Below are 9851 nucleotides of genomic sequence, written 5' to 3'. Positions count from 1 at the left end.
GGAAAAATTCAGGTCAGCGTCGAAACATATTTTCTAAAGTTTGGTTTGGTTTGGTTATATTTTGTTTAACGTCTTATTAACACCTAAGGTCATTTAAGGACGTGCCTCCATATGTGTTGTGTTTGTGTGCCGGAGACAGGGTATATTGGTGTAATTGCGTCTTGTACATGTAATAGCACGGACCTGATGCCAACTTTATAGTGCTATCTCACTAAAATTCCGTGCCGTAGGCAAATGAACGATATGAAAATGTGTGAAATATTTTTATTACCTCACCTGCCCTAATGGAATGTGAGCTTATGCCATGGTGCGGGGTCCGTCCGTCCGTCAAGTCATTCTATATGGCCAGTTCCATCCAATGATGGCGCAAAACAAAGTTGACGAATGAAAATGAACCTGACCTACTTTCAAGGTCACAGGGGTGAAATAGGTATAAACCTTCAAACGACCTCTGCTGAAGATCCGCAAGACCTAGAGTCATAATATGTGGCCAGTAGTATCGTATGATTGAGTTCGACAAAATTTGCAAATGAAAATGACCTTGACCTACCTTCAAGGTCACTGGGGTGAAATAGGTCTAAACCTTCAAACGACTTCTTCTAAAGATCTGATTGACCTTGGTGCCAGAAACACAGGCCATGGCGCGGCGCCATGCTAATTAAACTTGTTGGAAACACTAACCGCTCCCTGCTTAACTTTCACCATCAAATGGATGGCGGTCACAACTAATACTGGTTAGATCGATGTCAAGTATAATGTAACCAGTTGTGGTGTCATTGCTAACATGTTCAGATTGTGGCCTCTCACTGTAAAAAAGTTCGTCAGTGGCCCCATCGTTCTTGAACACCATCCTTATATAACTTTAGCTGTTGCTAAAAACGATAAAACAAAACCCTTCAACCCACCTCTGACAAGTTCACGGCTGAAGAAGAATAAGAAGACGAAAGAATAATTATAAGAAGAAGAAGAAGAAGAAGAAAAAAAAGAAAAAGAAGAACCGGAGTAAACACAATATGTCCTTACACTTTGTTTGGGGGACATGTATATCCGAAACGTGTCAAGTCCTGCTCCTATTCCCACACCAGCATCCTGTGTTTGCATTCAACAACATTTCCACATGAGTATGCCCTTGCCCTACGTATACTGTCAAGGTCACAGCGGTCAAATAACTGTAAACCTTCAACCGCATTCTGAATGTCCAATCAACCTTACTTCACAATATTTAGCCAACAACTCTATTTAACAAAACAAACAGATGAACGATACAGGCCATTCGTGGCCTCTTGCTTGATCTAGAGGTCTGGTTTAGTTGTATTGAATTGAATGTTCTATTGACAGCGTAGGTCATTTTAGGACGTGCCGCCATGTGTGTAAGGTATGCATGCATGTGGCATATATGCCTCCTTCAATTATCGAATGATATCTTATTCATTGAATAACAATTCCCAGTACAACATTTCAATCATTCCAACTGACAACGGGTAATGCCTAACGTTTAGGAGGGAATACACACTACCCTTGTTTAGGACACAAATAACATATTTAGTAGAGCAGCGTTGATAAATTCATTGCGAAAAAGATGATTCTGCATATTTATGAATTTGTTCCTGTTGACCGTAATATATCGACTAAAATTTCAACACACAGTTTCTTCTTCTGTTCACTTTTATTTCGTTCAACGTCGTATTTACAGCTTGGATCACTTGAGTGCGTGTCTGCGTGCTTGTGTGAATTCGTGCTAGAGACCGGGTATTTTATTGTATTTGCCTCCTTGCGATAGTACTAATCTGATGTCGACTTTAGAGTGCTACCTCGCTGTGCCGAGGGCATCCAGTGCAGTATCCCACCAGGTCACATTATACTGACACTGCATACCTGTTCTATCGCTCAGTTCTTAACCAAAAAGTGAGGTATTTGCCAAGCAAGGCACTAGCAAACAGAAAGATTGTTATGAGGTATAGATGAAGTATAAAGATCCCAAAAGTTGCAATAGAGGCAGCAGTTCATTGGGGTTTCTTCAATGTCCCTTTATCATTGGCTACAGAAGAAAGTTCCCAATTCGGCAGGGGGTCCGACAGTATCCGACTTTTACGACATGCGGTTGAATACAGCAGGCCTATTGTTTCCCTGATCCTGAAGGGTTTTGTACGGGTGAATCATATATTGCATTTGCTTCCCGATTAACCAGAAAGAACATCTCATTAAAAATGATTTGGAAACACTTCATTTTTGGCCTTAATGCTGAACGTTCGCCTACGTGAGGAAGACAATTGGTTCTGTCCCCAACACGGACATATCAAAGTCCTTAAAACTATCACTAGGAGGCAAATACAAAACGCATACTTTGTCTCCGGCCCACATACATACATGCAGGAATACACAACACATGGAGGCACGTCCTTAAAATGAAAATTTAGCAGGATTGGTCAAGTAGCTGAGAAAAACAGCAAAACATTAATTCCGATCAACCCCAGCATTCTATACATGCACAACTGGGGACCAAATTATCATCATATTGTTAAATTGTACAGGTGTTTCACAGGGACCTGTTTAAATGCGAGATTAGGAATCTTTAAATGTATCGATTTTTAACATAGCGCCTTTTTAATTTATTAAATTGAATTGTGCACTACACATATTTTGGCATTTATTAAGCACCAAAACATGTAATATAATCTGAAATGACATTATCCATGTCGCGTGAATATTAATATAATAGATGTGTTTTGTTATAGATGTAACAATTGGAAATATACATCAATATTGTGAGGAATGTTACCGAAGATGAAACGTGTGTTTATGATAGTAGAGTATCAATTTAATGATGAAATGAATATGAGTATCATCTAATAAATGCATCACGTATACTAACAAGGTACAATATAGCGTAGAATATTTTAAAAAGTAAGGGAAGTTAATTAATATCCTACTAAACAAATATCGATAAAATGAAAAGGTTGATCAGCAATTCCTATCTCTTATCGTCGACAGTGGTACGATGAGTTCAAAATATATTTTTGTTATTTCTTGTTTCAGATTTGCCGTTAATTGTTGCGTACTGCTGAACTATGGTCTGTTTATGCCCGATCTCATTTCTGCAATGAATCTCTTAGCAAAGGATGTAAGTAAATACATGTTGTTTGATCAATAAATTTATAGAAAAATACAAAATCATGTACAAACGGTTCCCCTTACACTGTTTTTATCAGTTATCAACCTTCCGCTGTGAATGCAATCTTCAAATCGTTTAACAAGTAAGGTAGTACTTGTTTAACAATTTAGTATTGACAATGTGGAAAGGTTAAATTACTATTTCACAACAGCATATGGCCATTTCGTCCACTAACGGTTCATCAGTGGTATTGGAGGTAAATTGACATTAAAATACATGAATAAAGTGTGTAGAAATACAAGTGAGATGAAAGGTGCCTAAAACATTTTATAACGATACACAATTTACAACTGGTGATACAATTTATATAATTGATACTGAAGCTAGTATATCATTCACACCGTGTCAGAACATGTCAAGCTAGAAAGTAACGACCAGCCTCGGGGACAGATTATTCACTAGCAGAGTTAACCACTTTGTGATGTAAATTAATAACCTCAAATATGAATAACATATTCTAGTCTAAGCAAATTTCTAAGTGTAAGATGATAATAACTAGCAGAATTCATAAATAACTTCTGTCCTTATAGGTTTTGCATCAGCACCTCGATATAAGTGATGCAGTCTCCATTACTGCTATTTCGGTGTTGCTTCTGTCTGTCTTCTTGACCCGAAGATTGAAGCTGCTTTCCCGTTTGGCGACAGTTGGAAGCATAGTTCTTTTCAGGATAATTATAATATCCTTCCAGTACATCTGCCTAGATCTTCCGGATAGTAACACGCGATCAGCTGCCAAACATATCGATTTTATATCAATAACATCATTTACTAATGACGTACTGTTTTCATATGATGGAATAGTTATGGTAAGATATATTCCCGTTATTCTCATTTTATCAATATGCAAGTTGTAAAGAAGTTTTCATTCTAATGTTAGCAACCAGGTTTCAAGATTTACATCCGAAAAATTCTCTTTTTTTCAGTAAAGCATAACGATCTGTTGATACAGTAAATCTTTTTCAAAATAATTGTCATTTACCACAGTAAATCCCATGCCAGGGCTAATATTGTATAACAGATATGTTCTGCAGTCTCTTGGCGCCAATCACAATACATACGGACAGTAATAATTTGTGACGTCAACAACAGTTCATGTGACAGTAGCTAACCTTTGTTTTTGCATATTTACTTGACTCTATAATGCCTTTGATGTTTTCTTCACATGAATTGGTTTTGGGCAATGACTGAAACATTAAACACATACATGTTATTCTCGATTTTGTTGTTAAATAACTCATTTCACTATAACATCCCTTCTTTCAGGTGTTGCCAATACGGTACAGAATGAAAAGTAAAACAAACTTTGACGGCTGGAATGGTGTGCTTGGACTTGCCCTTATAATTGTGATCTGCTGTCACGTTGGTTCTGGATTTTTTGGGTACCTGAAATTTGGTGAAATGACCCAAGTTAATTACATATTGAACCTTAAAGAGGATAACTGGTAAGAATAACATCTTAATGTAGTCTCCCCATCATTATTCTTTATTTTTGTTGTTCTGTCAAACGGTTTCGTTTTTTTTTCTCATGATTTACTGGTCGGATAGTTATGAAAATATACATGGGAATTGGTGGGTGCTGGTGCCTCTGGTTGATTTGATAATGTATTGGTTTACGCCAAAGTGACGCCAACGGTCCCTCTCTAAGTGTGATATTGCTCAAACGTAGAATATAAGTATAGTAGGTGAACACAAAGGTCACGCCAGCGGCCCCTACTAAAATAAACTAGACCATCATAATTTCTGATAATTCAATCTTGGTTAAAACGATATTAGAATATTTTCTTTTAAAAAGTTCAAAAATGTTTTTATTATTTGAAATTTCACAAAAAGGTTTTAATGTTTGGGTTAATCAGATTGGCAATAATAGTATAACCTCCCACTCTACTCTTTTTCTCAATCTTATTCCAATGTGCATCATAGTATTATACTATTTCCCCCTTAGGTTCCATTCAATCACCTTGATACATTTAATGACAAACACTTGACAATGTCTCCTGTTTATTAATCGTTTTGATTTTATTAGAAGGAAGAACACGTTTCTTATCCGTTTTAATAATTTTATTTTTCAATTCCATGCAAGTAACTTAAATAAAGCAACAAGACTGACACAAATTGTCAAATTGAGCAAGATATTTTTATTGGCTATACAAGGTAGTATTTAAGTTCTTTTTAATTTTCTGGTGTAATATTGATCTTTTGCTAAGACCTCACATAAGTTCATATTAACTGTCACCATGATAGTGTTTGTTTCTTGTTTGTCCTGTTTTTCCAAAGACGTTTTATACGATGTACACACTATTTTGCAGGATGTTCATATCTTTGAAGATTCTGTCCTTCCTTACCTTGTACTGTACGACCGGGACGACGGTGTTTCTGGTAGTAGAACTTGTATGGACACAGTTTAAGGACAGATTCCGTAAGGAATCCGTTCAGAACTACGGTGAATATATCTGCCGAGTTGTTGTGCTGGTTCTCTCGTGTAAGTGTAATTATATAAAAACACACGTATAAAAATAAAGAAGGAAAAATGTATATGACATTAACTGGTTATGCTCTTGAGACAATAAGATGGCTAACACGTTTCTAATTTCGTTCGTAAAAATAAACAAAAATCTTCCCCTTTTTCGTATCTGGATAACAACTTTGTTCATAATATATAGCAATGCAAACATATTGATTATCATTTGGTGGAATATTATACTTTATACCAGAAAAGGTTTTGCCTGTCAAATTTTCGCCCATTGCAGATAAAAGCCAAATTCGACCAGTGCTAAGTTTGGCATTCACATGTAATTACTATATATTGTATGTTGTTTACTAAAATTCCTTCTAATTTGGGAGGGCGATCAAGGTGGAAGTTTAACTGCGGCCAGAATTTTCCGGTATACACTAGTTGCTTTCCATTAAGAACGTTTTGTCTAATTCCAAAAGCAAACATGTAGCTCGTATTGCTCTTACCGTTTTCCAAAAAAAGTTAAAAAAAACCCACAACAATTTCAGTTAACATAGTTACGTTATAATGAAAATCCCTGTTCAATATATCTTATATATTTAAATTGGTAATTAACTTCTTTTCTAGGTTCATTTACAATACTGGTCCCAGAGTTTCAACAGCTGATGTCATTGACGGGATGTTTTGGACCATGTTTCTTAACACTTGTTGTCCCTTTTATCATCAAATTAATGATTATGTATGAGGAAGAGGAACCAACATTAGTTTATTGCAAAGTTAAAAGAAACCTGATACTTATATTCTGTGTAGTTATACTTATATTTGGGATATACTCTCTGATTGCAGGGGTCGGGGTTGCTGTATACACGGCTGTTAATCATATTGTACTATAAAGATCCCTGTCCCAATGCACTGTAGTTTTTCTTAAAAGTGCGTAGCTCTCGGACGCCTTAACTCATTAATGATAACACATGCGTGCATAAACAGAGTTGCTTCCCTTTGCTACACATTGCCCTTGATTGTGTTTCCTTCCGGAAGTAGCCGTCCCGTGGGGAAACCGTTATATCCTTGAAGCAGAGACAATGATGTTTAAACACATACATGTACATCTACACATATTGAAACAAATCTTCGTGTTTTTATTACTCTTTTATTTGGAGAAAATAATACGAAATACGTTGAAGATATTCTATTTAAGCGTAATCTCGCGTGCCAATTAATAACTAGTTACAGACAAAAACAGACAATGTTCTTTTTTATTTTATGTTTTTAATTAATATCTTTATACATTTACTTAGATATATCGTCAAATATGTATTACGAACCTTTCTATAGCAATTTCCAAACAGTTTTTTCCCCAACTTATCTCAACCATCTTAATGTGCTCTGACAGAAGCACGCAGAGGATTTAATTCTTAATGTGGGAGGAAGCTGGAGTATCCGGAGAAAACCCTCGTGATCGGGCATGTGGCCGGGATCGAATCCGGCCATATTGGTGAAGAAGAGCGCGCTATCCACTGCGCCACCCGACCCACCATATAGTTACGCACAAATATCTACTTTAGCTTTGACTGAAAGAAAATGGCGTCATTGATGCAAAACATTATGTCGTGAATACATTTTTACTAATAATCAATGGTACAAAAAAATCTGCATACGGGAGACCGGGGCAGGATCGGCCATTTTGATTCTTTAGCTTACATTAACAACTTTAAAGATATTAACAGTTTAGTTGGCTGGGCATTCACATGAACAAGTGGCTAGAAAAACACTAATGTAAACTTAATATACAGGGGGAAGTTTCTTTTGAAAGAGTGGAAAGAAAATCATACCTGTAAACGGAATGGCTACTTTTTTACGGTCAAACGTGAAACACACTGACAGCTTCAAATGATAATAATAATAATAGCATACAAAATTTGATATAGCGCCCTATCTAGCTAACATAAGCCACTCTAAAGCGCTGTACAGTACATAGATATAAAATTAATACAATTATACATTAATCAATACAATTTTTAGGAATTCGCAGAGGCTGCCTTATCAGGAACTAACTACTCGTCCTATGTCACCTGGCTAATATCTCCTATGTGTGTATGCCTGCGTGTGTGCTGGAGATGGTATTCATAAAAACCAAGCCAAGCACTTACTTTCATATTGCTGTACTATAATAATTTATTGAAATATCAATTTGGGCATGTCATATTTTTTTATTATACCATTCAATTTAAGTCAATGGCAGCTTATATTTAACATATTGAAAAGGAGTACTATTAAGATGGATTGTAGAGTCACTCGGATACACTTTATAGAACAGATTTGCGAAATGATAAAGAGGCAAGTACACCAACATTACCTGTCTCCGGCATACATACACGCATGCACGCTTATACAACACACATGGAGGTAAGTCCTTAAATGACCTCAGTTGTTAATAGGACGTTAAACAAAATAAAATCAAACCATAACAACCATTTCAAGGTCTCTGTAATTTCTGTATATAATGACGTCGATACAGTATATCAATCAATACTATAAAATCAATGCAATACTAATATTTAAGGATTAACTGTACACTCCGGTTTTTGTGTTATAGCTCCATAACATAAAAAATATATTCAAGTCAATCCTTATGATTAAATCTACTAAACACTTTTCTCTTAGAAATTATTACGCCGCTGTATCAGCCAATCAAAAGCGACGTTACAAACGTCGACGTCACTTTTTTTGACGTCATGGGCTTATAACATAAATGTTTAAGCCAATGAAAAGCAAGATTAACTTATTAAAAAATAACGTATCGTAAAATGAATTGGATTAGTGTTTAAGTAAGTTTTTAACATATCAGTATATATATATAATTATATAAGAATGGTTATCTTGTTGTTACGACATTCGAAGAAATAAGACATATAGAGACATGTTAAAAATTCTGTTTATTTAGCAGTTATCGAAATTGATTTCAGATAAGATCAAGAAAATAACACATTTGGTGTTGAAATGAATATCAATTTTATTTCATGAATACATAATCGATACCTTATTTCCTTTAAGGGAAAACAAATTAGAATTTACAAGCTGTCCGACACATGTCTTAAATTCAGGAACCATGTTAATTGAAATGGTGTATCCGCATGTTAAAGTATCATTATCGTAAATACAGTAGGTTAAATCTGCAAACCTGCTGTAAGTACACAAGCCTAAGCTGTAACGATATGTACAATATATACTGAATAATATAAATATATCTTACAGGCTTGATTTGGCCCCGGGCATCATAAAATAATCATTGTTAAATTGTAAACATGCTTTATTTCGCTAACTTTTGACAGATATCTACAAGAAATAATTATATCATGAGCATTTAACACTATAATTCTCTCTCAATGGTTAATGTATGAAGTGTGGATCTTCAAAAACATATTCCTACCTGTTTAACCTTTTTTAACTAAGAGTATCTAGAACATATTGACCCTCGGGCTTCAGCATTTTAGGCGAAATGACATTCAGCAGAGACAACTAAGCCTAATGTTGTTAATGATAAAAGAATTGTATTCCTCCTCAATTATAACACATCTCTTTGTTATTATCAGTGTGATATCTAAGAAGAATAAACTGTAAAAAGAAATAAATGGCTATCCATATTACTTTTAAAACTAGTTTATCTAGAATATATGCACCCCAGACCCCCGAAACATGTGTATCTAATACTTCTGATTAGGCAAATTAATTATGTTTTCAAAACGTACGTAATAGTTTAATTTAACTTTTTATATCAAGTTTTAAATTAGCAAAAAACGGTAAAAAAAATGTATTTTGTCATCGAAAAATAAGAGGTAGGGGTAATCCAAATTGATTTTCTGAATTAAAAGAATAAGTTAAAGAAAATTTACCATCAAAATTGAGAAGAAAATACCTTTTTTGTCAATTCTGCAAACATTCATACATATCTGATAACACGTTTGGAAAATATTGTATGCATTTGTCTGCAAATGGTCAAAACGGCAAAATTCACTTTAAATCACATATTATGTCTCATTGGTATCATTGCCCGATCATAGCACAAAATCGACCATACGGGCATATAATTCGTTTTGCATTTTCTTCTATGCCATTAACTCCCTTTTTCAAAAATGCATATGAGAAAAAAGTTTAATACAGGACATGTTTGACTTCTCAGAGGTGTAGTGTACATCCTTAAGATGTCGTTGAAGAAATATGATTTAT

Source organism: Mizuhopecten yessoensis, unplaced genomic scaffold (assembly GCF_002113885.1).
Source record: "Mizuhopecten yessoensis strain PY_sf001 unplaced genomic scaffold, ASM211388v2 scaffold10921, whole genome shotgun sequence".
Lineage (NCBI taxonomy): Eukaryota > Metazoa > Mollusca > Bivalvia > Pectinida > Pectinidae > Mizuhopecten > Mizuhopecten yessoensis.
Note: the sequence above shows the minus strand (reverse complement) of the source record.